Source organism: Camelus dromedarius, chromosome 8, assembly GCF_036321535.1.
Source record: "Camelus dromedarius isolate mCamDro1 chromosome 8, mCamDro1.pat, whole genome shotgun sequence".
Taxonomy (NCBI): domain Eukaryota; kingdom Metazoa; phylum Chordata; class Mammalia; order Artiodactyla; family Camelidae; genus Camelus; species Camelus dromedarius.
Window position 1 is genome coordinate 34017796 of NC_087443.1, and position 27409 is coordinate 34045204.

Here is a 27409-nt window from a genome sequence, read left to right on the forward strand (position 1 = left end):
CCACACCCATACGAAACAAAAATTTCAAAAACAGTATTATTGTTTCTCCATGAGCTATGTTGTGATGTCTTCTATTTTGTAAGGAAAGAAAATGCCAGTCAAGACATCACTTCATTTCTCTATCCACTAATACACTTGACTTACAGAAAGTAATCTTACTAAAATTTCTTATTAATTCTGATTATTTATTTTGGGTCTTGTTTCTTTTGTTTTGTTTTGGGAGGGAGGGAGTGAGGGAGGTTCATTTTTTTGCTAATTTATTTCATCAATGGAGGGACTGGGGATTGAACCCAGGACCTCACACATGCTAAGCACCGGCTCTACCACTGAGTCATGTCATCTGCAAATACAAATAGTTTTATTTCTTCCTCTCTAATTGTTTTGCCTTTTATTTACTTGTATTGACTTAAAGCACTGGCTAGAACTCTATGGTGAGTAAGAGTGGTGAAAGCAGATGCAGACATCTTTGCCTTGTTCCTCATTTTAAGGGAAAATTATTGTCTCTCAACATTAAACATAATGTTAGCTATATATATAGGCTTTTTAAAAATAGATGTTCTTTATCAAATTGAGGAATAGCCTATTTCCATTTTTCTGAGAATTTTTACCATGAACAGGTATTGAATTTTGTCAAATGTTTCTTCTGCCTTGATTAAAATGAGCCTGTGATTCTTCCTTCTTTAACATTTTAATGTGGTAGATTTTACTGAATGATTTTCAAATACTGAACCAGACTTGCATGCATAGACTAAATCCCACTTGGTGATGGTGTATAATTCTTTTTATATGTTGCTGAATTGTATTTGCTAATATTTTGTTTAGGAGTTTTGCATCTATATTCATAAGGGATGTTGGTCTTCTCTCTTTTGTACTATCTCTGATCTTGGTGTCAGGGCAATACTAGCTTCATAAAATGAATTGGTAAGTGTTCCCTCTTATTTTCTGGAAAGGGTTGTATAGAATTGGTGTTGATTCTTTAAATGTTTGGTAGAATTCATCAGGAAATCATCTGGGCCTGGAGATTTCTTTGGGGAAGTTTTAAAATTATGAATTCAATGTTTTTTTAAAATGACTATAGCGCTGTTCAAATTATCTGTTTCATATTGGGTGAACTGTAATAGTGTGCTTTTGGAGAGATTGGTCCACTTTGTCTAAGACGGCAAATTTGTCTGTAGAGTTGTTCATGGTGTTCCCTTATGATCTGTTTAGTGTCCGCACGGTCTGCAGTGATACCCTTCCTGATACTGGTACTTGTGTCATCTCTTTCACTCTTGCTGGAGATTTGTCAATTTTACTGTCCTGCTCAAAGAAACAGCTTTTGTTTTATTAATTTTCTGTATTCTGTTTTAAATCTCATTGATTTCTGCTCTTTATTATTTCCTTCCTTCTCCTGGCTTTGGATTTATTTTGCTTTTCTTTTTCTAAGTTCTTGAGGTAGGAGCTTAGATTATTTGAGACTTTTCCTATTTTCTTACAGTTAACATTTATGGCTATAAATTTCTCTGTTGGCATTGTTTTAGCTGTGCACCACAAATCTTGATATGTTGTATTTTCATTTTCATTTAGTTCAATGAATTTTTAATTTCCTTCGTTATTTCTCCTTTGATCCACGGATTATTTGGAAGAGTGTTGTTTAGTCTTCAGGTATTTAAAATTTTTCCTGTTATCTTTCTGTTATTGATTTCTAGTTTAATTCCACTGTGATCAGAGAACACACTGTGTACGAACAGTCCTTTAAATTTTTTTGAGGTTTGTTTGTGGTCCAAAACAAACCTTTTTTTTTTCTCCACCACTGTGGTTAGAACTTGGCAACATGGGAAAGGGGAGTGAAAGGGGAAGAACAGGTGGGGAACTGGGGTGTCATTTAAAAATACAGTCCCCCCAAAACTGGGGTGCCTGGGGGAAACTTGGTCTGCTTCAACCCAAGAGGAATCTGATCAAAAGTGGTTTGGGAGGGCCAGAACTGTGAGGGACAGAGGGAGGAGGAAGATCAAGGTGGTGGGGATGGGAGACGGTTTGGTAACTGGGGTGAAGGGATTGCCCCTCCCCCTGCTGAGATCCTTTCAGCCCTTCTGGTCTGGCAGGAAGGAGGCAGACTGCAACTCTCCTGGGCAGGTCTGGGGCTGCCAGATACTCTAGGCTGGGGTCTAGAGGGGGCTTGCCCTACCAGGGAAGCTATCTTGGTGAATGTTTCATAGGTGATTGAAAAGAATGTGTATTCTGCTGCTTTCAGGTGGAATATTCTACAAATCTCAATTATAAACTGTCGGTTGATAGTGTTGAGTTCTTCTGTATCCTTGCTAATTTCCTGTCTAGTTGCTCTATCAATTATTGAGAGAGAGGTGTTGAAGTCTCCAAATAAATTTGTGGAGTTGCCTATTTCTCCCTTCAGTTCTATCAGCTTCTGTTTCATGTATTTAGAAGATCTGTTATTTCATGGATACACATCTAGGTTTGTTGTATCTTCTTGGTAGATTGACTATTTTATCATATATAATGTCCTTCTCTATCTCTGATAATTTTGATAATCTCTATCATATTCTTCAGTACAGTCATTGTAATCTTCAGCTCTAGTTTCTATTTATTATTTTGATGGTTTCTATTTCTTTGTTGAACTTCTCATTTTGTTCATGCATTTTTTTCCCCTGAATTTCATATAGTTGCTTGTCCGTGTGTTCTTCTTTTTCACTAAACTATTTTAAGAGGATTATTTTGAATTCTTTGTAAGATAGTTCATAGATGTCTGTTCCTCTAGGGAAAATTATTAGAGATTTATTTATTTATTTTCATCATTTCATGTTTACTTGATTCTTCATGGTCCCTGATTTGCTGCATTGGTATGTGCACATCTGAGTAAGCAGTCTCTTCTTCCCTTCTTGGACTTTGTGGTCCAGGGTGTTGCTTCATCTTTACACCTGTTCTGTGGTTTTCACAGTGAATTCTTGTCTATTGATAGTCCTCTAGTATATTAGTGTGTAAGGAAAAATTTACGTCTTCTAAGGCTTCTGCAGGAGGGATCTGAAAAGTTAGGAGGTCCGTCTTTGACAACGGAGGAGCTGATTTGAAAGCTTGGAAAATTGGGCACCAAGAATTGCCTTTATATTATAAGAAATATTAAAGTAAAAGAAGGGAACTAACATTTCTGAAGGAGGTAGTAGGCATCAGGACATTTTTTGATGATGTTTTAGAGATTACATGAGTGGTGGCCTTGGATGTTAATCCACATGTGGTCAGCAGTTTGCATAGAATTCTCAAGTGTGCCAACTACACGTCTTGGTATCCAGAGCTGAAAGGCCCAGTCATGATTTTTTTTCTGACACCCTTGTCCTCACCACCTACTTCTTGATGTCTCTGAGCTCATCATCCTCTCCTCTCCAGGTGCAGGGAGGGAAGACATTAACAAATGGGCCCCTGAGGCTTTACCAGAAATGTTGCCCTGTGCTGAGCATGTTGCAGCAGTTAACTATCACCCTCAAGGCAACCTGTAGAGGAGATACCATTGTCCACATCTTTTCAGTGAGGAAATTGAAGCACAAGGAGATTAAGTAAATTGTCAAAGAGATTAAGTAACAGCAAGTGAGTAATGGACACCAGATTGTATTCAAACATCAAAGATATTTTGGGCTTTTTTGAAAGAGCATATTTTGGGTAAAACCCCAAGCATCCCATCCCTTGGTGACAGATAAGGACCTGTCTGTGGGGAAACGGACTCATCATGCCTACATCCACAGGACATCAGGGTGCTTTGTCCTGGAAGGACATACAGTGGAGCAATGCTAATTAGGTAACAAACTCTCTTGCTGATCAGCAGCAAATTCCAACTCCTTTTGACTATAAACCAAGACATAATATATATGTCCAAATCAGTACAAAAGGGGCTCTTAACAATTTTGTATTTTTGATGTTTTGAGTGTTGGGGTGGGAGTGACAAAGTAGCTCCACAGAGCTCCAGGGCAGGGGGAGGGAGCAGTGGCGGCATCCTGGAGGGTGGCTGAGAGCATGTGGGTGGAGGGCATGACAACGTGTGAGCACTGGCTGCTGAGGGGGAAGTGCTCCTAGCTGGGTGGAAGGCAGGTGTCTGGGCTGAAGAGCATGTGAGCACAGTTGTGCTCCATTAAGGTGAAGTTGATGTGCCTCCCCTGTATGAAGAGGAAAGAGAGGGTCTCTGAGAAGCCACTGGAATTGAGAGTTGAAGGCTGTGGTCTCCTTGGCTCAGGGGATGAGGCTCAGTACCTGTCAGGCTCCACAATGTGGGCTTTTTGGATGCCCTTCCTTTCCCTGGGTGCTGGCCTCAAGCCTATGCTCTTATTTCTAGACTCTGTTCAGGCACTGGACGTCTGCCCTTCCTTCCCCTTGGGAGCCCCATTGTTCTGACTCTGACTCTCGCTGCTCTGATGTTGAACTTGTGTGTTACCTGCTAGACTGGGAGCCTGGGGAGCAAGGACAAGGCCTGACACCCACTTTAACACCAGCACCAAGGCTCTCTTGGCGAGTGTGTGCTGAAGGGATGAGCCTCTCCACAACCTTCAGGCTAGGTTCAGGGTCTGCAGGGCAAGGGCAGGTGGGGGCACCCTCAGATGGGTGATGGACTGTGAAGTCAGCAGCACACACTAGCCCCCTGTTTTGGGTAGAGATTGATGCAGACCCTTTGAGACAGCATAATCTGTTTGCAGCAACAACTACCCCTGGCTTTGCTGTCATGTTCCCCTTGTCCCCAGATAAGAGTCCTGGATGTGACAGAGTGAGTGGCCTGGGTACACTGACAAGCTGACAGCATCTCTGGGCTGCTTAGGACACAGGCAATCAGATAAAACTCTTTTCTGTGAGCCACCATAAGATCTTGTATATATTTCCCTGTGGTATACAGTATAATCTTGTTTATCTATTCTATATTATGGTAGCTCACAGAGAAAAAAATGTGACAATGAACATATATATGTTCATGTGTAACTGAAAAATTGTGCTCTACACTGGAATTTGACACAATATTGTAAAATGATTATAAATCAATAAAAAATATTTTTAAAAAATCTTTCCTGGAACAACTAGTTTATATTTCTAAGTTTTTAAATAAGCTATTCCCTCTCGTTGGAGTGTCCTTCTTTATCTTGTTTGCCTAGTGGCCTGCTACTCACCTTTTAAGACCTACCCTAAGCCCTACCTTCTCTATGAATCCCCTTAACTTCATTTCCAACAAAATGACTGTTCCTACTTAGTCTTTCTTATGAACCCTGCAATCATGTTCCTTTTTGAGCAAGAAGCCTGATCTCTGAGACTTTATCATTACTTGTCTGTCTCTGGGGAGTTGTGAAAACTAGGGGAGTGACTAAGATTAGGCTCCTGACTTCTGGCCTGGATGGCCTGCAGGGAGACTGATGGAAGGCCTGTCACTGACCACTGGGTCACATGGTCCAGTCCAACAAAAGACTGGACTGCAATGCAAACCAGTTTCCTCCAGAATAAAGCGTCCTCATTAATTGCCTTCACTTGTACTCTTGTACTTACCTGTTTTAAGGCAAAGGTTAGAGACCATGAAGTCTTTAGCACAAAGTCGGCCCAGGTAAGAAACCTCTCAAAATATATCCAGAAAGCTGAGGCCCATCTGCCCAACTTTACTTTACATGCATCCTCCCTGTAATTGCATGGAGGAAGGTTCAGGATAATAATCGATAAGTAACCCTGTTCTGGTATGAGTGGGAGGTTCAACAGGAGCCAGGAAGGGGTGGTCCCTTGTCCTCCTCAACTTCTTCCTGCCCATCTGTAGGGTCTGTGATAAAGCTAAGAGGGTCCACCTGTGCTAGCCTTTGTGTGAGGAGGACGTGACAGCTATGGGACCCAAGAGTCCTGGGGTTGTGCCAATTGCTGACCATTCACCTCTCCCCATGTCTTCTCCCAGCCCTGACATGGGCTCTGTCTCCTGGTTACCACCACTTTCCAGGCATGGTCCAACTCAGATCATATTTTGTGTTCTTTTCTTCTCCTTTAAGTTTCTCTCTCTTCATTCTCAGGAGCTTTGTATTCATTTTTCCATGCTAGGTGCTTTCACACACAACATCTTTTATTTCTCAAGGGAAAGCCCTATAGGAACACAGGCTGAGACACCACAAGTTGGATACTGTGGGTGACTTTCCTGGGGTGGGAGCTAAGGTTGCTCCAACTATAAGGACGGAGGTTTTGTCAAGGTGGGGACCCAGCAGGTACACTCCTCTCCAGAACAGGAAGCAAAGAATGGGTCCCCATCTCTGTTATCTTCCCAGACAAGCACTAAGAGGAGATGGGCATCAGTGAGCATGGGAGATTCTTAGACATGCTGTTGTTCTCCTGATGTTCATCCCAGACAGAACAGGGAGCCAGAAGCATCCCCGTCTATCCTGATGCTGGAGTGGCAACTACCACCAGATGGAATAATCGGTAGGCAGCCTTGGACTGGATCTGTCAGTGGGACTCCAGCACCTCTGGCATTTGGGCTCACAATGATATTCTCTTAGCCTCACCAAATTGAAATGAGCATTCTTCATAACTGTATTGTTTGATCCATATCTTTGAGATAAGAAAGGCAAGCCTTGCAGAAACTAGGCCAAGTTCACAAACTTGGTAACAGGTTGAAGCAAGTTCTTTCCTATGATCACTCCTGAAAATGCAAGGCAACCTTCCACATCCCTGACAGTGGCCCACGAAGCAGATTTATACTGACAGATCCGAAATGTCAGGGAAATGACCAAAGTATCTGCACAGAAGCACATGTGACTACAAGGGCTCATCCATCTGTTCATTCATCATCATTGGGCTCTGTATGTGTGGACCCACATGCAGGGAAAGTCCTGCCTTTGGTGTTCTGCAGCACTCTGACCTACAGGGCTGCTGTGCATCTGTCCGCCACACCCCATGTGTGACACTGGGTATCATGTGAACATCTTGACCATTGGATTGATGAAGATAGTATTTGATTTCCAGCATTTCCATTTGCCAATCCCAGCTGCCCCAGGACATTTGCTCAGTTGCTCCATGGAGAAGGGATGTTTCTTGACATGATCAGCAAATTGTTGATTGAACCTTAACATCCAGTGCTTTGGAGCTTTGGCTCCAATTCTGGATTTCCTGCTTATTACATAAGGATGTGTGTGTGTGTGCCTGCGTGTGTGTGTGTGTGTGTGTGTGTGCCTGCATGTGTGTGTGAGGAGTTGGGGTGCAGGGGTCATCAAGCCTGCTTCCATCACTATCCCAAAGTCATGATCTGAGACTTTCCTGAAGCACAGCTGTCAAGTTAGGACTTCCTGGAGGGCTGAAGCCCTGTCCCAGCTTTTATCACACACCCCTCTGTGGATGGGGTCAAAGGACAGGGACTCAAGACCTCCTTGGCCATGAACGCATCATATGGCCTGTCTGCAGCTCTAATCGTTACCCAGGACAACTGTTTCCAGCAAATACATATGATCTCAGATTGAAACACAGTCTGCAAACAACAGTGTGAAAATAAGACATTAACATTCACAATGGTTTGCATGAAGGAAGTACTTTCCAGATGTTTTTCTATCACCCTGACAGGAGACGTAGACTGGACTAGGAAGTGAGCCTCCCATGGAGTCATTTACAGCCCCACTAACCCCTCCAGCCCTGTCACAGAATGTCAGAGCCTCAGTTTCTTCAGCTTCAAAATGCAGAGTAGTGACCACCTGGCAGGACAGAGAGGCAGCCAAGCTCGCGGGGAGGAGCTGGGTGCCTGGCTTTGGTACTGATCTTCCCGCTTCATGGTTGTGCGAATGTGCAGGTGATTCCACTGAATAGGTGTCAGCTTCCTTTGCTATTCAGTTGTTGGAAGGATGAAAAGCATAAGCTTGTGTAAAGTACTTAGTGTCTGGCCATCCCTGCTCGGTATAAATGACCGCTGTTATTATGACAATGAAATGAGATTCTTAGGTAAAAGACCTTGTGTGGTGGCGACATCACCCAAGTTGTACTCTCTAGGGACAGTTATATCACTGTCAGCATCACATTCAGTGAGACAGGGAAGGCTTCCCCCTTTTACGTGATTTTCCTGACGGATCTAGGAGAATTGATTTTCATGAAGTGAATGGACTGCCCTGGGAAAGGCAGTGAAGAAAAAGAATCAGACTTTGGACAGGAGTCAGGGTTTGGCTCAAGACTAAGAAACTAGACTGTCTTGTTGAATCATTTCATATATGTGTGTAGCAAGATGGTCGGGAAGGGACCATTATTAGAAAATTTCCTCTGTGGAATAAAAGGTGGTGGGGCAGAAAGACAGGGTCCTTTCACAGAAGGGTTACAGAAAACAAGACTGCCATAGTACCTGGAAGGTCATGAGGACACTCCTGGGTAATGCGTCCCCAAGCAGCCTGGCAGTTTGAGCTCTCAGTCCCAGCCTTCCTTGCATGGAAGCAGCATTCTCCACCTGATTCTCCTAGAGCCTCTCCCCAGAACCACACTCTGCATGCTAAGGGCTGGGGCTGACTCTGGTTTGCAGAGACGCAGGTCCCAGCTGATATCTCATCTCTTAGTCTGTAACTCACTTTAAGGCCTGGGACCAGTGCACTGAAGGCCCCACGAGAAGGAGCCAGGACCCCTACTCCTGTTTGAATAAGGGGTACCCATGGAAATCCCACAACACTTGGATCTCCAGGACAACAGTTGGGAGGAACGACGTCAGAGGGTGTGGGTGCAAAGGAGTTGTGGGGGGCACGTCCACAAGGCACAGTTAAGGGCTCCCGGCCCCTCTCAGGAGGAACAGGTTGATTTCAGGCAGCTCTGGCTGCTGCCACTTACTCTCCCGGCGGCCTTGGCAACTTCCCTGACCTCTCAGGCCCCGGTTTTGCCTTCAGCAAGCACACAGGTCACTGAGAGCTCACACTGCTGGGTGCACAGGAGATCTGGCATTCAGGGGCCTCACAGAGCCCTGGGCAGCTGTAAGGGCCCCTAACCCATCACTCTGCTGCCCCCACAACCTGAGCTTCCAAGGGCGGCCCTTGGAATGTGACTGTTTCAGAGAGGGGTTCAGCGCCCCTGCCCTCACCTCAATGGGCAAGAGGCATTTCTGGAACCTTCCCCTTGTCCACCCATGGTCTCTTGCCTCCCTCTGCTTCAATCCTCTGTCTGGCTCTGTCCCTCCTGCTCCTGAGTGGGCATCTCTGAGTGGGCGTCTCCACTGTTCAGGGCATAAGGCTGGCGTGGGGGCTCTCCTGACCACAATGGGGCTGTGGTTCTGGGGAGAGACTCCAGGAGAATTAGGCTTCCATGCAAGTAAGGCTGGGACTGAGAGCTCGATTCAGACCCAGGGCTGGGTCCCAGCTGCCATAGGAGCCCTGACACCTCTGTCACCAGACAGTGTCTCTGCTGGATGTGAACATGCCTCGGGTGTGTTATGAGCAGTGTCCAGGGGCTTTCAGGCTTGTCCAGAGCTTCTAAATACCTGCTGCCCAGTCACCGAGAGCCAGTGTTTGCCTGACTCAGTGAATGCCATCAGAGCTTCCCACCTTACAGACCCTGGGACCACAGCATCCTCCAGGCCCCTGACCCCGTCTATGCAGAGGGGCTGAGCATGGGGATAACCAGGAATATGATGTCCAGGCAGATGACTCCCAGGTGAAACAGGAGCACCACGATTCTTGGATTTAGAGGCCTGAGAAGGGCAGCCTCTGGTAGTTTGGGAGTTACCATCATGAAATCATGAGTGCTGACGCGAAAGGAGGGCAGAGCAATGAGAAGGGAGGAGCCAGGCTCTGGGTTTAGGTCTGGCTCTGCCCCTCCCATCCTTAGTGACTTGAGACATGTCACTCAGCCACTCTGTGGCTTTACCCCCTTAGTAAAGCTGAGATAATGGTAGCATCTTTACCTACAGTCACTGGGAGGATTAAAGCAACCAAAACATGTAAAGATCTTGGGCTAGAAACTGGCCCATAGAAGGGACTTAAACATTAGCTGCCATTATATTAAATTCCAAGGATGACAACTGGAACAATCTGGCTTCTCCCCATTGGCACAGGCACTGACACAGGAAGGCATCTTTACTACCTGGTAAAAGCAGCCAGTGTTTCCAGACAACACTGTGGAGGGGATGTCACCATGTCCCCCACCACTCCTGGCACCTGAGTGACCAGCCCGGGAGGGTCTCATGGATGGGGCGCAGCCAGCAGTCCCACAGGGCCAGGTGGGCAGTGGGGAGGAACTAGGAGGCCAACAGGACTCTGCCTGCCCTCCTCTCTATACCTGTTTACTTAAGATCGGATGTGCCGGGTGTTCCTCTGGGTAAGAAAGTTCCTGACACACCTGGGACGAGGACGCAGGGGAAATGTGTTGAGAATCACTTGGGAGGCTCATGAGCACCAGGTCTCCACATCTTGGGCGTCCCTCTTGTCAGATACCCAGACAGGGCTCTCTGACCCAGAGTCTCAAGGGGCAGCAGTCAAGGGCAAAGACAAGACCCCAGCCCACAGGGAGCATCCCTGTGCCCTGCTTACCATGGCCCTGGGCGGGCACCACATCAATGGTGCCTGGCTGCAGCGCTGAACAAAGTCACACAAAGTATCCAGTTTTCCCTGAAAAGCAGATGTGGTTGTGAGGAACCTACAGGCATAGATGCTGCCACTAGAGGAGTCATGTCCCTGCTGACTCGAGATGGGCTCTCAGGGCTCTGCCTCCCCCACCACCCCAAGACAGCACTGTAGCCTCCACCTGGGGCCACCCCTTAACATCCAGAACCCTGGCCCCAGCCTGAGGGGGAAATCCCTTTGCTAGGAACCCTGGTGGTGGTAGGAGCATGAGCCCTCATACATTTTGGCCTCCCTTGGGCCACTAGGGTCAGGAGGCCTTTGGCTTTTCTCAGGTCCCAGTGACTGCAGTCCACTGCCTGTAGCTCATTCCTACTCGGGCCATGCCTTACAGTCCCAGGCCTGTGCACGAAGCAGCTCCCCTTACCTCCTGCTCCCCAGAGCCCTTCTCACCTCCATCCGTTTCATCCTGCATCCTTGGCATCCATGCGGGACAATCACCATGGGGCATGTCTGCATGTGACATGTGTCCTCAGGCTCCTAGGAAAAGAAAACCCTGTCTGCTTCCTTGTCTGGCAGCTCCTGGCTGCAGACACATGACATCTGTTGCCCCAGCACCTGTCAAGTTCTGGTCATTCAGGGAATGTTTGCAGGAGAATCAAGGACAGATCAGCAGCAGCGGGCACAGTGAGAGAGTGTCCTCTGCGTGAGAAACACGCTTCTGCTTCACAAAGATGGGCCTTCTACAAAGGCCAACAAACTCTGTCCTGTCCCCTTGGTTCCTGGAGCTGCCCTTGTTGGAGAAGCTGGGCCTAAGGCTGTGTCACATGATGGAGGCTATGGGGGGTGGGTCATGAGCAGGGACAGGGGGTACTCACCCAACTCTGGCAGATCCAGCATCCCCAGTCCACACTGCAACCAGCGCAGATGCTGGCCCGGGGAGTGACCCTGTTTCCCACCAGATCTCAGGCCCAGGTCCCCTTTCTTGGGACACCGTACCCCTGCTCCAACTGCCTCTTATGGGCCCTGGTTTGGGCACCCACCCTGGTGAGCCACAGCCTGCTCCCCTGTCCCTTGGTCCCTGTGCTCACCTGGGCTGCACCCCCTTCACAGCTCAATGCCCTCCTCCCTCCCCTCTCCTCAGCTCCATGTCCTTAAAGGTCACCCCCAGCCAAGGCCCTCATGCTGACAACAGACGGAGATGAAGACCACGGAAATGGAGCCCAACGGACTCAGAGCCTGGAGAAGGGGGACCAGGTCCCTGAAACCTGAGGGTCCTTTTCCAAAAGCTCACCTGAGTCCTGGGGAAGGACCATCCTACAAAGATCCCTTGGGAATTGACAAAAAGCCCATTTATTTCAGGAGGGATCATAGCTGTTCCTGAAACAGGCTATACCACGTTGCTGATTCAGTGACAAAGGCTCTGAAAAAGGCCATGTTGGGAACATGGGAAGTGTGTTGCCTGGGTGATATCTGTGAGTCCCATGGCCTCCCTGGGGTCCCTCTGTGCCTCTCTGTCACCATCATCCTCCTGCCAGCTCTCCCTGCCCAGGTAGGTGGGAGCTGGAGGGGTGGGGAGGGCATATTCCCATCGGTGGCAGGAGGCCTCTCTGGCGGGTCAGTGTGTGCATCAGGCATGCTGACAACATCAAGACCAAACACACCGCTTACCTTTGCTCTTTCCTGGGTTGGTGGTGGCTCCTTGATGGTCTAGAATGGAAGCGATCAAAATTGAAGTGGTCAAAGTCCAATGTCCATAAAGTTTATCTCCACCGAAGTGATACTGTTGGGGACAGGCCTCTGTGGCATGAACTGGCTCCTTCTCCTCCCACCCCAGCCTGGGGGTCACAGCTCCCTCCATGATGGCTCTTCTCACCTCCATCCACCTTTTTCCTGCCTACTTGGTATGCAGAGACGGACAGTCACTGTGGGGCACGGTGACATAATCATAGGTTGTAAGGGGCCTGTGGGGCTCTGGTTTGGCTTTGCAGACAGGAGGGGACCCTGCTCAATGGCAGCAGGGGGACAGAACATGGGCTTTGGGGTGTCAGTCTGGGTGTCCCTTGCCTGAGGGTTTGTAACCAACAGGCTCCACCTCCCTGAGCCTCAGTCTCCTCAGTTATCAAAGGGGAATCGGCCCCTCCCTGCAGGATCAAGGGGGGAGACAGGTAGACTAAGGCGACTGGTCCCTGGTAGAGGCCCCCCTGGGAGTCTCAGCAGCAGCCCTGACATCATATGAAGACAAGAGAACACCCTCACCCCTTCCTCCTCTCCCCTTACCTCCCGTCCCCTGCAGCTCCCGGCCTCCCAGCCCTCAGGGATGCTAGTCCACCCGCCTCTCCCCCGGCCTCTCTCTCCTTACTTTCCCCTCTTTGCAGAAACCTGACCTGCTGGCTTCTCTGCTGGTTTGCGTGTCCTTTCTTGGCTCTGCTTTTCCCTCTTCCTCACCCAGCTCTCTGGCTCCCTGCCGGGGCCAGTCTCTGTCCTTGGCTATTGTCCTGCTTTATCAGGACACCTGCCACACCCCCTGAAGGTATCCTCAATGCCCCACAGGTATCCACACCAGACCAGCCACCAGGTCGTGAGCTCCTGTGGGCAAGGGTGGGGCTGCTTCATTTCTGTCCCTCTGGGCCCAGGACAGAGCCCTGCACATCCTGGGGACACAGTAATGACTGAGGAAGGAGTGATGCAAGGCACTAGAGATGTGGAGGGACCATGCTGTTTTCAAAGGCACAGCTGTCCCTGAGGTTAGCACCCACCTGGCCTGTATCCTCCCTTCAGGCCGTCAGTGCCCCTGCAGACCCCTCTTCTTCCCCTAAGAGCAGAGGCCCCTCCAGCCTTGGTCCACCTGAGTCCCCCAGAAGCCTGACTGCTGTGAAGCAGCCCTGGTCTCAGGGGACCTGGGGTCCCTTCTCCTCAGGCCTGGGATAGCCCATAGGCCACCTCCTTGTGAAAGCAGGAGGCAGGTAGCCACCTGGAAGCCTAGGCTGTGTCTATCCCAGATGAAAGGCAGAGTCTGTGCCTTGTTTGCTGGTTAAGGACCTGGAGCTGATGGGAACCTGCCCACGGGCAGCGTCATGGAGCAGACATGTGTCTGGTCCCTCGGGGGGTTGATGAGGGCTGGACACAGGCTGTGTGGGCAGGGGTCACACACCTTCTTGCGACACAGACAACAGATGTGCCAGAGCAGCAACAGGTACAGAAGCAGGGCCGGGATGAACCAAGACAAGAAGAGAGGGTTGGCACAGAGGATGAAGCAGGTGGGTGGGGTAGGCGCTGCTGGGGTAAGAGCCGCCTGGGGAGAGGCTCCTGGGAGAGATGGCATTGGGGGAGGCTGCTGGGAGACTGTTGGAAGGCTTGCTCCTGACCCATGTGCCTAAAGAAAGAACACACAGCAGAGTCCTGGTTTGGACCCGGGTGATCTCTTCCCCTGCAGCTCAGATCCCATCCCAGATCTCCCCGTCTGCCCAGTCCCCCTTAGACTTGGGTTGCCCTATCAGAGGAGAAAGATTTGAAGAAGTTAGGGCTGGTATCCAGAGAGCCCTTCTGGGATAAGCTAAGGCCCTGTGGTCTCCTCCTCTAAGATAAGCTCTGGCAGTGTGGTTTTCTCCTCTGGGATAAGCTCAGGGCCTGTGATCACCTATCTGGGATGAGCTCAGGCCCTGTGGGCTTCTCCTCTGGGATAAGCTCAGGTCCTGTGTTCTTCTCCTCTGGGATAATGTCCGGCCATAGGTCTTCTCCTCTGGGATAAGCTCCAGCCCTGTGGTATTCTCTGGGATAAGCTCAGGCCCAGTGGTCACCTCCTATGGGATAAGCTCAGGCCCTGTGTTCTTCTCCTCTGAGATAAGTTCAGACCCAGTTGTCTTCTCTGGGATAAGCTCAGGCACAGTGGTCTTCTCCTCTGAGATAAGATCTGGCTGTGTTGTCTTATCCTCTTGATAAACTCTGGCCCTGTGGTCTTCTCCTCTGGGATTAGCTCAGGTCCTGTGGCTTCTCCTCTGGGATAAGCTCTGGCCGTATGGTTTTCTCCTCTGATAAGCTCAGGCCCTGTGGTCTCCTACTCTGGGAGAAGCTCAGGTCCTTTGGTCTCCTCCTCTGGGATAATCTCAGGCCCTATGTCTTCTCCTCTAGGATAAGCCCTGGCCGTGTGGTCTTCTCCTCTGAGATAAACTCAGGCCCTGCATTCTTCTCCTCTGTGATAAGCTCATGCCCTGTTGTCACCTCTTCTGAAATAAGCTCAGGCCCTGTGGTCGTCTTCTCTCGGATAAGCTCAGGCCCTGTGGTCTTCTCCTCTGAGATATACTAAGGCACTGTGGTCTCTTCCTCTGTGACAACCATAGTCACTGTGGTCGTGGTTATGACAACATTAGTCACTGTGGTCATCATGGTGGCAGCCTTCAGCACTTTGGTTCTCACTGTGACAACTGTAGGCACTGTGATCATCATCATGACACCTTTGGGCACTGTGATCATCGCTGGTCCAGGGATGTTCTCTGAAGGCTCATTCTGCAGAAGGCACGGGTGTCAGATTCCTGGGGCTGCTCTTGGTGATTTCTTCCCAGGTGCCCACCAACTGTTTCCCACGGCTGATTTCTCCCATCAGCTCACTCTCCCTTCTCCTCAAGTTACCTCATCTAGAGGGACCACAGTGGGGCTGGGAGGTCAGGGGTGGTACCCAGAGAGCCCCTCTGGAGCCCTGGTCCATGGACCCCATGGCTGCCCTTGCTCAGCAGCTCCCTGCATGGCCCTGTCAAGGAGGTCCAGTCCTCCAGGCAGTGACAACCAAGCCCTCACTGTCTTCCTAGTACAGAACTACTTCTCAGGGGTTCTGTAAGGACCACAAAGAGCTACGACACACAGATGGGTGAGGGAGGGGCAGCTGGGGCCCCCTGAGAAGTGGGGGTGCAAGAACACATCCAGGAGACCCTGATCACATCCCTGGAGCCTCTCTCCCCTACTTCTCCGCAATCTTGGGCAAAATGACTCCATCTCTCTGAGCCTCTGTCCCCACATTTGCAGTGAGGAAATGGCAGACAGCTGAGAGCGTCAGAGAGGTTACAGACAGTCCCAGCACAGGCCAGGCCCACGTGGGGGCTTACAGAATGGGATCTGTTCTCGTGCTGTTGTTCATAACCACAGGCACGTGTGCTGCATCTGAGCACCCGTGCACTGCACAGCCCTTCCCTAAGTCAAGTGCTCTGCTTGAGAGAAGCGGGGCAGGGAAGGGGGAGAGAGAGCCTGTGCCCAGGAAACAGGGCGGCCGAAAGGAGAGGCCCAGTCAGGCTGAGGGGGCCCTGTGCTAGGATAGGCTGCTCCTGAGTTCTCTCCTAAATGTGCCTGTGGATGGGTGGCTGCAGGGAAGGGGACCCTGGTGGGAAATGTGTAGGTTCGGTCTCTGATCCATGGGGGGATGTGCAGGGACAAGGGAGACAGACACAGGGAGACCGTCACACGGTTGTCACCCTCACCAGCTTGTACTGGACACCAGGGTGGTGGCTACTCAGCACAGGCATCCCTCCTCCAGGGGAAACCTCACTCCAGCCTAACGCTCTCTGTGGCCCGTGTCCAGCAGCCCCAGGCTAAGGTGTCTGGCTGATGTGGAGCTTGGAAAAGCAGGTCTTAGGGGAGCAGCCCTTTGTTCCCAGCTTCCTCTCCCCAAGATGAACCCCTGCCCTCCCCATGGCCCTGACAGCTTCCCCATCAACTGAGGAGTCTCCCTGCAGAGACCAGAGCGAGCCAGGGGAGAGGAACGGCTGAGGAGCACGAGAAAGGAGGAGAGGCACAGGGATGCTGATGACATCTGCAAAGTGGCAGCCGGTGTCCCCAGACAGGCTCAGGAGGCGGGAGCTCTGGTGGTCAGGAGTGGGTTCAGAGCCCTGCCAGCTGCCTCAGCCACACCGGAAACAGTCCCTGACTGGGCTCAGCCACAGCTGGTCCAGTCCTCCCGACCCCTGTGCCCAAGACCGCAATTTGGAAGGCCCGAGTGTCCCAGAGGTCCTGCACTCTGTCTCCTAGGACACAGTGTCCCAGCCTCTCCCACTCACCCTGCTGGAATCCAAGATGGAGCCTGGAGCTCCCCGGCACAAGGCTTAGGCCAGTGGGGGTGGCCAGGTGGGTCCAGGGTGGGCAGAGCCTCAGCACTGTTTCTAGATTCTGTTTAGAGCTCTAATTGGTCCCTTCCAAGTGCCTTCAATGACACTGCTTTCACAGAGACAGCAGAGGTTTGCAAGGTCTGGACAGTAAGTTGTACCCCAGGTGCTCTTTTTAGTAACACTCCCAGGGCACTGCCCAAGCCTGATGCGGGTCCAGCTCCTCGATGTGGAGCTCAGGGCCCTGAGCTGCCTGTGAGATGCTGCTTTAGGGGCCTGTCTGCACAGGCTACTTGCCGGGCCTGCCCAGGGCCCGCTGCTCCCCACAATGGCCTCCCGGGCATCTTGCCCTCCTGCGCAGGGGGCAGGGTGGCCCTGGGTCCGGGAGCTGCACCCTGGCGGCCACACGGCTCCTGCTGCTGATGTGCACATCGTTGTTGATGACGGCGGTCCCGTGGTTCAGGCGGACGTCAACACACAGCTCCCTGCAGCAGAGGAAGGGCAGGCAGTGACCACGAGGCCGGACAGATGCGCTTCTTCCACTTGGCTCAAATTGTAGCTCGTAATCTCCTCACTGTAATGACTTTGAACATCAGGCATTCGGGGCCACCACAGAGCAGACAGCAAGGGTAAGGAGAGCTCATCCCAAAGTACTACGAGGTCAACCTCTGCAATGAAGGCTGCCCAGGCAGTGAGGAGCCCCATATGGGATCAGATGTCCTCTTGGCCATGAGCTAAGTGACCAGGGATGGCAGTACGGTGTCACCATCCCGGCTTCTCTGTATTTACAGAGTATGTGAGTTTAGCTCCAAAAGGCTGCCTGGAGCAAAGGTACCATCCCCGGGGCACATCATCTCCTGCATCGTGCCCTCCTCTGCAGAGCCTGGGCCACAGTGCATCCCCGAGCACCTCAGAGGACCACCAGCCAGGGCAGGTATGGAGGATGCCCTGAGCGCTCCTGGAGACAGACAAGTGCTTCCTCAGGAGAGGTGGTGTCCCACATTCTTTACACTTCATGGTGGCAAAAGCTGCCCGTGTGGCCTCCAGGCTAGGCACTTACTCATCTGGCTTCTCTATCTTTACTCCTGGGCATATTATGGTGGCATCTTCCACAGAGATAGGTTTTTTATCTAAAAGACAACCACATAAGAAGAATGTCAATGGACTTGTCCATCCATCCATCCCTCCCCTTCTGCCTGCCCTTGGCGAGCAGAGCTCACACTCTGGCAGAAGCAGCTTCTCTTCTCTGCCCTATTCTGACACCTCCCATGCACCAGGCACTGTGTAGGGCTCTGGGGTTTGGTGCGGACAAGACAGGCAGACATCTTGCTCTCCAGGGCCTGACATTGGAGGGACTGGGGAGGGAGACAGACAATAAAGTAACAAACAATGAACAAACAAATGCTAAAATGAAAAGTGCTGTGACGTCAATACACGAGGGAAGGGACAGCCGTTTAAGAACAGGTGACCTGTCCTGTCTTTTAGATACAATTTTTCTTTAAAAGAAAGTGAAATATTTATACAGGAAGTGGTGGGATGTCTGGGATTTGCTTCAAAATATTCAACGGTGAGGGATCAGTAAAACCAGACTGGCCGGGATTGACCATCACTGAGGTAGGTGGAGGCGGCTTCCAGTGCGCTGTACAACTTTTGCTACTTTTGTATATTATTTAAAATTCTCAGCAAGATGAGGTCTCTCTGAGGAGGCGGTCCTGGAACTGAGGCCAGCTGAGGGGATGGCCAGGGAAAGTCCCAGAAGAGGGTTCCAAGCTGTGTGACCGAGACCTGAGGTGTAACCAGCTGAGCTGGTTGAGGGGAAAGAGGTGAGAGGTGAGAGGCGAGGGGCAGCGCCTCGGGAGCCCCAGGAAGGGGTTGGGGCTTTACTCTAAGTACAGTGAGTCTGTGGAGGGGCTGGCAGGTCTGAGTGCGTTTGGACACAGAGGCAGCCAGAACCGTGGGGGGACTGGGTGTGGGGGTGGGGGCCAAGGGGGATCCAGAACGACATGCAGGTGAGTGACCTAAGCGCCTGGGGGTGGGGGTGCCATTTACTGACACAGGGGAGCCTGAGGAGGGGGCGGGGCTTCTGTGTGGTGTGTGTGCTGTTATTTGGGGGAGCTGGGAGGTGGCACTCACGGGGCTCAGACAGTCCACAGCTGGCAGCCGTGGAATCTTCTCTGTCCTGAGCCCTAACTTGCTGCATCCCTGATGTAAAGAGAGAAGGGAGGCCCAGCTGCTCTGCCTGGTTGCTTTCCTGCCAGTGCCCTCCCCACCCTGCTCCAGCTTCCCCGGGTCCCAGACTCCTCTGAAAGTTAGGACCCATGGTCCCCAAGGGCCACACCACTTCTGACATCGGTGATTCGGGAGGACAATTCTTTCCCTGGCCTTTTTCATGACCCGAGCTTCCCTGGGTCCTAGGAGCTAGGCCACCAATTCCCAGAGGCTGGAACCACAGCTCCACACCTGCCACCCGGGGTGGACAGATGTGGGTCTGCACATTTCCCTCTGTCGGACGAAAGGCCAGTTCTTTCCTGCACCTGCACCCACTGGGCTGTGATCAGAGGGCGGGGAGGAAGCTCTGCAGGAGGGCCTATACTTAGGGCCAAACCCCAGGAGAATCTCCCCAAGGGTGAAGGTAGTTTTAAATGTCGTTCTTCAAATTTTTTCAAAAATAGACTTGTCTGCTTAGAAATACTCTAATTTTTATGAGTCTAAGTGTCACTTCCTGGACACTTAAATTTTAAAAACACACAGATTATAATCAAACTAAAGATTCTCCACTTAGAGCCCTAATTTGTTAGTGGTTTTATAGACTCATTGTAACTTCAGGGTTTTTTGTAGCAGAGGGTGGGGAATTAGTTTGTCTCATGAAGAAACGTCTGTGTGATGCTCAATACTTTCTATAACTCCACTGCAATTTTTGGTCTATCCTTCAAGGAAAATGAGGTTTACTAAACTGTATTTGACATATTACAGGCACTTATCTGTAGGTTTGGGATTTGGGGTAATATTTTATTCTTTACTCTTTTATTATTTTCCTGCTTTCCTACTTTTTGTATCTTTTTTTAATTTTTATTTTTTATTGAAGTGTAATTGGTTTACAATGTTAGTTTCAGGTGCACAGCAAAGCGATTCAGTTACATATATATTTATTGATTCTTTTCCATTGAAAATAAAAATCTTTGCTTTTGGAGGGTAATTAGGTTTCTTTCTTTCTTTCTTTCTTTCTTTCTTTCTTTCTTTCTTTCTTTCTCTATCTATCTATCTATCTATCTATCTATCTATCTATCTATCTATCTATCTATCTATCTATCAATCTATTTAATGGAGGTACTGAAGACTGAACCGAGGACCTTGTGCATGCTAAGCACACACTCTACCACTGAGCTATACCTGCCCCCTGTGTATCATTTTGATAATGAACAATCTCTAATAATTTAAAAAATTATTTTTCTTTTTCTTGCCACAGGTCAGGGCTATTCCCTACAAATGGTTCATTTCCATGTGGAAAACTTTTGGGACCTATTTCAATTGTCAGATGAGCTATGAATTTTTGAACAGAGTTAGTTTTTCATTGGGAATGATAATGAAAACTAGTCACCAAGCATGGTTAAGGGAAAGGCTTTGCATCTGAGAGGAAGGATGGTTGGAATTAAGTGGAATAAAAATCCCCAAATTTGTATAAATTGACTTTCTAGCAGGGTGTTCACAGTCCAGTGTACGGAAGGTGAGGTGATGGCAGGTACCCCCTCATACCAAGGGCCCAGAAAAGCATGGTTGACCGGAAAGGAGTTTTCAAACCAATATTAACTGATTAACTGAATACTTCATTCAAATACCACATCAAAAAAACTTCTTAAAGTAGAAAAAGCATCACACACTAAAGACAGACAACATAAAACATATAGAAACGCTGATTTCAAATTAAAATTTTTTCTTTTTTGTGCTTCTCTGTATTTTCTAAAATGTTTTACCATATGTTTTAATCAGCAGAAAATGTAATGAAAAGGAACCAAATCAGTCCTCCGTGGGGCATCAGAGATCCTGGCAATAAACAGCCCTGCTTGGCCACTTCTGGCCAGCCTCCCGCCAGGTGCAGCAGGGTGGTCAGCAGAGGAGCTCAGGACTGTGGGATGGGCTCTCCCATGTGAGCCCCAGTCCTGGTCCAGCTCAGAGAGTAACACTGGAGATGTCCAGGGTGGGAGAGCAGTATAGCTACCAAGCACAGAGGAAGCACATTTCCTGAAGGATAGGTTGTGTCCCACCTTCAAGAACTGTCATCTCAGTGAGGTCGAAGGCCCAGACGGGCAATCACATCACCTCTGCCTACTTTCCAACTCTTCCTGAACCAGCCTGTGACCTTGGACAAGCTCTTCAACTGCCCCTGACTCTGCTTCCAGCTCCATACTAGAGAACAGCAATAAGTCTCTTTTGAGAATTAATTGGGATAGTAACACAGCTCATTGCCTGATGTAGTATGTGCTCAATAAACATTAGCTCTCCATGCAAATGAGTTACTCAGTCCCTAACCACTCCTGAGAAAGTATAAACCAAGGGGCATCTAACTCCCTGAGGCCATCTACTCACTGTGTGGTGTGGGAGTGTGGCAGTGGCAGAATCCTGCCCATTCTATGTGCCCATGGAAGGAGAGATGGCCCAGAAGTGTGCAGGGGAGAGGAGTCTCTCTGGGTTGACCAGAAGGCCTTGGAATGGGAATTCATTGAACATAATCTGATCGTATTAAATGATTATATCAGGGGGCTTACTGGGAGAGCTGAGGGGGAAGCAGAAAGTCCCACTGTCCCCTGTTGAGGGGAGATCAGCCCAACCTCATCACTGAGGGCACATCTGCTGCCCCAGCTGTGTGCTTCCTCAGGCCACTCACATATCATGGAGGGATTCCTGACGCCTGAGTATTTCCAAATAGTAGCTTTACATACATGATAGTGCTTAGTGCACCTACAGTATTGGCCCCATTTTATAGTACAGATAGTAGAGGCTGACCCAGAACACTCATTAGATCAAGGTCACACATGTAACGTGGGCCTGAGCCAGGAATCGAGGGCCCAGGCCTGGCAGTTGGCATCCTCTCTCAATCCAAGGTGACCACACCCTCCTGGGAGAGCTACCAGTGCACCTGACACAGACTCAGGGCCCTGGGGCTGCCTCCACATCCCACCAGAAGACTTATGTGATTCATGTCCTTCCCTCTCAAGGGAAATGAGAGCTGAGAAAGGTTTAGGGGAGTACAGCAATGAGGGAGACCCAGTACCCCGAACCCAGCCTGTGCAGAGGTAAGTGCTGGTCCAAGATGCTCTTGCTTTACTAGGGGATTGATCGCTTCCCAGCCTGAGATGAAGGGAGAGGTGGCCAGGCTTCCTAGCCAGGTCCCTCCTTCCACGGTCCTCTGTCCTCACAGTGTCCCGCAGTGAATGGTCAGCCAGGGCTTTGAAGGCTTAGCTGGCTGAGGGAATGCAGCGCAGTGTGGGAAGTGTGGGAATTAACCAAGCGGGCTACTTACCAAAGAATTGCTTGTCTTTGAACCTGAACCTACAAATAACTTCATCTTTGTTCTTTGAGTTATTAAAGCCTTTTCCGGAAATCATCAATTCATATTCATTTGCAAGGGCAACATCCAAAGGTCTCTGTTAGGAGGGGCTGAGTGCTGCCTCCCTCTGATCTCACAGCTGTGGTGGGCTGCCCCCAAATGGAATTCCCTGGGGACTCCTATGAGGAAGCTGTGTCTGAATCAACATCTGTGCACCCCCTGGTCCTCACCTGGTGTCACTGAGGGTATAACTGAGACAGCTGGGATGGGCCTGGAGTGCTTGGGGGTTTCTCACCATTGCCTCTGACCCATCAAGCTCGTTAAAGGCCCCCAGTCTCATCCCCTCCCAGTACTGGGGCAAACCTGGCCATGGTTTCTGACCCGGAAGTCCCAAGGTCTTCCCTAAGGGGTGCAGGCAGTGCTCTCCACCAGCCCCTCCCTTATATAAATGACAGAGGAACCAAGACAACATAGGCTGAGGATAGCCCTGACTCTTGTCTGAGGTGAGCACCCAGGCCCAGGTGCCCATAAGATTTCCTGACACTTGGGGGTCTGTTCCTCTTCCCCTCACAGTTTCTGTGTGTCTATGGCAGGATGGAAACCCTAACAGCAAGACTGGGGAGTGACCAAGGAGGTGAGAACCCTGCATAGGAGAGGCCTCCACGGAAGGTGAAATCCTGTCTTAGCTGTGGTCCTGAAGTCTGACGTGACTGCTCTTCCCCTCCCTCTTCCTGGCCCTTCATGTGCCTCACACTCGCCCCCAGGGATCCATCAAGCACCCCCTTCTGCCAGGGTGGGTGACAATGATTTGCTAAGGTGCAGTTATGGGCCATAGCCCTTTGCCAGGCTGCTGGGGATTTTTGGCCCCTAAAGCAAATACCAGGGGATCCAGAGAGGGCAGCTAGTGAGCCTGGCTCCTGAGGAGCTGGCCAGGATAATATGCAAGTCTTCCTGCTGCAAGCCCTAGGGCATTAGCCTCCACCCCTGCCTCCTGGCCCAGGCTGGTTAATTCAAATCCCAAATGCTTGATTTATCCAAAGTCAATTAACTCCAGGAACATTCCTCAGAAATGCCAGCACAGCCCTGGCCCTGGCAGTCCTGATTCCTCCTGCTTCAGGTCTTCCTGAAACTCCCATCAGATCAAGGCAGAGTTTGCAAATTCTCTACTTTGAGGCAATTAGATTCTTGGGCTGTGGGCTGAAGCTGGCCTGCTGACGTGTTTTGAAAGGTTTCAAATGTTTAAAAAAAGGGGGGGGGGGGAGTCCATGTTGAAAAGTCTGCATATTTTCCCTAATAATCCAGAATACTAGCGTTCTTGGAAAATGGGAACACTTGGTATGAATGGGTTTGTATTTCTGTGTGTCACCCACTGGCTGGACCAGCGGCCACTGCCTCCTCAGACTGGGATGCTCTCCAGTGGCCAAGCACTTGTCTTTAAACCAGGACCCCTCATAGTACAGGTCATCGTTCTTGGCTTGGCCTTGGCTTACTTCTCTTGTTTTTTGGTACCTTCCTGGGCCCTGAGGGCACCTGATGCAGTGACCCTGCCCTGGAAGAGGCTGAGCCACATGGAAGTGTGAGGAGAGCCCTGAGGTTTTGAGAAGTAGGGAAGTCCAGCTGATGGCCCCCTGTTAAGATAGCAGACATGTGGGCTACTTGGGGTAGCTTTGGGGTCCCTAAGTGACACATCCTTTCCCACACCCAGTGGCGAACAAGACCATGTTGCTTCTGAATCCAAATCTGCCAGGCTGCATCCTCACTGCTCACACTTCATAAGGGTCCTCCTGCCCACCCTGACACAGGAATTGTTTGTCCTGGAAGTATTTGTCCTGGGAGTAACAGTTGGGACACTGTCTTGCACACACACCTCTGTCAACACAACATGGTCCACCCTGTGCAGGGCTCCTGCCTCGCCATCACCCAGAGCATCATTTGCAATTACATCCTTGGATTATTAACTGTAAAGAATGATTTCTTTGCAAGGCAGAACCCTAAACTAATAAGCCATATTGCAAGTAGATACAGGCAGAGAAGGGAAATTCAGCTACTGAATGTGAAGAAATCAGGCTCTCGGTGAGGCAGAAAAAGCCAGTGCAAGCCCTCCTGCTATAACCAAAAAACCAAAAGGAACCAGAAATGAGTAAATCTGGGCCAGGCCAAGCTTAGTAAATCCTGTGTTCATCCCAAATGACATTCACCACTAATGAGCATCTTTACACATTCTCTTTTAAATCTTCCAACAAAACCATGAACTAGACTTGATCTCCTACCTAGTTTTACAGTGAGGGAAATTAAAGCTAAATAGGGCAGGGGAATCTCCCAACCCCTGGCAGTTATAGGGCCGGATCTAACCTCAGGTGCCCAGTCCAGGATCCACTTTTGCCATCTCTGCCCTTGTCTTAATTTCAAACACCCATCACTCTGCTCTCCCAGGACAAGCCCTCTCTGATACCCTGAGATGTGGTCTTCAGCTCACGGGGCTGTGAGTCTGGAACCAGAAAGCCTCATTGGGCACCTGGCCAGTCTCAGCCTCAGGGCGAGGGGTAAGCCCGGCCTCCTCCTCCGGGTATATGATAGGAGCAGGGGCAGCAGCTGGGCACGGAGCCATCGGACAGCCCTGGGAAGGCAGTAAGCTCCCTGAGAAGGCCAGTGGGGCTGAGCATGGAGAGGGCATCTGACTGCAGGAGGCTGACAAGGGCACACAGGTGGACGGGACCTGCTCTGGGGAGGGAGGGTCTGGGAGCACCATGTGCTGCCTGGCTCAGATGCTTTCAGAGAAATTGGACACCAACTACTGCAACCTGGATGTACCTTTAAGGCAGCAGTCCTACATTAGTCTTGATCCCAGGGAATTCCTCTCCCAAGCTCACAGAGAGTTAAGTGTCAGGATGGTCCCTACAATGTGACTTTATGTAGAGCCTGAAGAAGGAAGCCAGGGGTCACCTTGAGACCATGAAGGAACTAGGTGACTCCCAGAAACCACGGGGCAGATAGGGGTCTTATACAGCAAAGCAAATGGAGACAATGTCTGTGGCGAGGAAACTGTAGGTGAGAACTCCTTAGTGAAAGGGATGGTTTTCAAAGAACCCAGGAAGCTACTTTTAAAGCAGGATGACCAGCATCTGGAAAGAGCTACAGCCAGAGAGCACTAGCACCAGGGGACAACCACAGCGGCCAAGCAAGAACTTCTCTGGTTCTTCCCACTCTGGGGTACAAACCAGCAGCTAGGGAGGTGGGCAGGAGAAGGAAGAGAAGAGAGAAGTTGATCACACCTCCCACAAGCACACCTGTCCCACTGCAGGGCTCCCAACCTGCTGTAGGTCTGAGCTGAGGGAAGGGAGAAGGCCTAAATACAGTTTAGGTACTATTCATTACCTGTTAGTGATTGAGAAAGCCCTGAGTACAGCCAGAGGTTTCATCCAGGGTCAAGGAAGAATGAGATGGGAGAGCCAGTTTAAATGGGGAGAAATGATATATGTAACTGCTTTCTATCTGCATCCTAGCAAGTCTAGCTCATTCAAAATCTGGTTACAGATACACAACCATGGAATGATAATTGCCACGTGAAAAAACAAAGTATAGAACAATGTATAATATGGTGTCTTTTATCTAAGAAAAGGAAGAATATTAATACAAACAATTTAATTAATTAATTAATAGGTAGATAAATTTGCTTACACTTATAACAATGGAAGGATATCAAAAACTAGTAAAAATGCCATAAAAACCAACAACATAACGCCATTTGCAGCAACATGGATGTTCCTGGAGAATGTCATTCTAAGTGAAGTAAGCCAGAAAGAGAAAGAAAAATACCATATGAGATTGCTCATATGCGGAATCTATAAAAAAAAATACAGAACAGAAACAGACTCATAGAAATAAAACACAAACTTGTGGTTGCCAAGGGGGTAGGGGGTAGGAAAAAAAAACTAGTAAAAATGGTTTCCAATAAGGAGAAGAAGGAGACAGGATTGGAAATTAGACTTCACTTAAAGTAACTTGTTCTACGGTTTTGACTTTGGCGCCACTTAAATGTCTTACAGAATTATAAAATAAAATTAAATCAATAAATTTTAAAGCAAGATCTAAAAATAAAAAACAAATGAAGCAGAAGAACTTCACTACACATCAAGGTTGTGGGTTAACCGCAGAGATTTATTTCAAGGGTTTTAAAACTCCTTCTTAAATAGAATCTGTGTCTTGTAGCTCTTGCAGTTATAATCCACTGTTATACTAGAGACCTGCTGAAGTGAGGTTGGAGAGGGGAGCCATCACACAGCCCTAAGATTAAATCTCAGTCCTTTAGTGGGCCTGAGTCCATAGGCTACGACCTTAGAAGATTTCTTAGCTTTTTTCTACTCCTCTTAAGTGAGACAGGAGGACTAGAGGGGGCTGGAGTTGGCCAACTGCCCTTCCCTAGGCAGCTAAGACTCTCTCTTGGAGAGAGGTCTTTGTTATGGAGAACCCTCTGGATTCTCAAGAGGATTTTTCTTAGATCTTTACCTTGAGAACTCAGTGGGGTTCCAGAAGGTAAAACCTACGAAAGTATGGGACTCCCCTAAGCCTAGCATGTCTTACTTTCAAGCTAATCCACACTCAGCCTCCAACAATTGGTCAAAATTACCATTTAAGTGTACCTACCTGTTTGTGGCTCCAGCAGTTTCTGCTCTAGGTATGCTGATTCTGACTGTAATTCTCTCTATTCATCTGTCTCCAGATTTGGAGGTAGTGGTGTGCCCTGTGACCTCAATGCTCTGATGGGTCTAAAAAAAGTTGCCGATTTTCAGTTTGTTCACTTTTTTTCTTGTTGTAGATGCAGAATGACGGCTTCCAAGCCCTTTACATGTTGAAGCTGAAATCAGAAGTCCCAACCATAAATTCATTAGTTATTTTAAAAAATCATTACTTTGGAAGTTTCTAGATATATCTGCCAGAGTTCAATCAAAGAGGCAGAACCCACCAGAAGATATTTATAATAAAGGATTTATCATAGGGACTTAACCATACTCAGTTGTGGGAGTTGGTTACGCTCTCCAAATGGCTATTGCTTCCAAGTCAGCTGCTGGAGCCTGAAGTCCACAGGCAGGCAGGTGGGGAGGGAAGGTGGACATGAGGTGATGGAGCTAAGATAAACTGGCACCCACATCAATCTTTCACCACCTCCAAGCCTCAAGCTTTGATGATGTTTGATTAATAGATAGATAGATAAATTTGCTTACACTTTTAACAATGGAAGGATAAATCAAGAACTAGTAAAAATGGTTTCCAAT

General features: G+C 49.3%; 1 protein-coding gene across 5 annotated transcripts in view; it reads right to left on the bottom strand.

Annotated features, from left to right (window-relative positions):
* FAM241B (family with sequence similarity 241 member B) overlaps positions 1–27409 on the bottom strand; it is a 230744-nt gene that overhangs the window by 147471 nt on the left and 55864 nt on the right. For 2 of the 5 annotated variants that reach the window (XR_010381931.1, XM_064488106.1), the window contains exons 3-7: positions 26781–26991; positions 16547–17721; positions 12174–12212; positions 10956–11042; positions 10473–10550 (exon numbers count right to left, since the gene is read on the bottom strand). The gene's annotated coding sequence lies outside the window, so the exon portion shown is untranslated. Of the gene's footprint in view, positions 1–10472; positions 10551–10955; positions 11043–12173; positions 12562–16546; positions 17722–26780; positions 26992–27409 lie in introns of those variants that run through there. The other 3 variants (XR_010381932.1, XR_010381934.1, XR_010381935.1) reach the window with 3 other exon arrangements.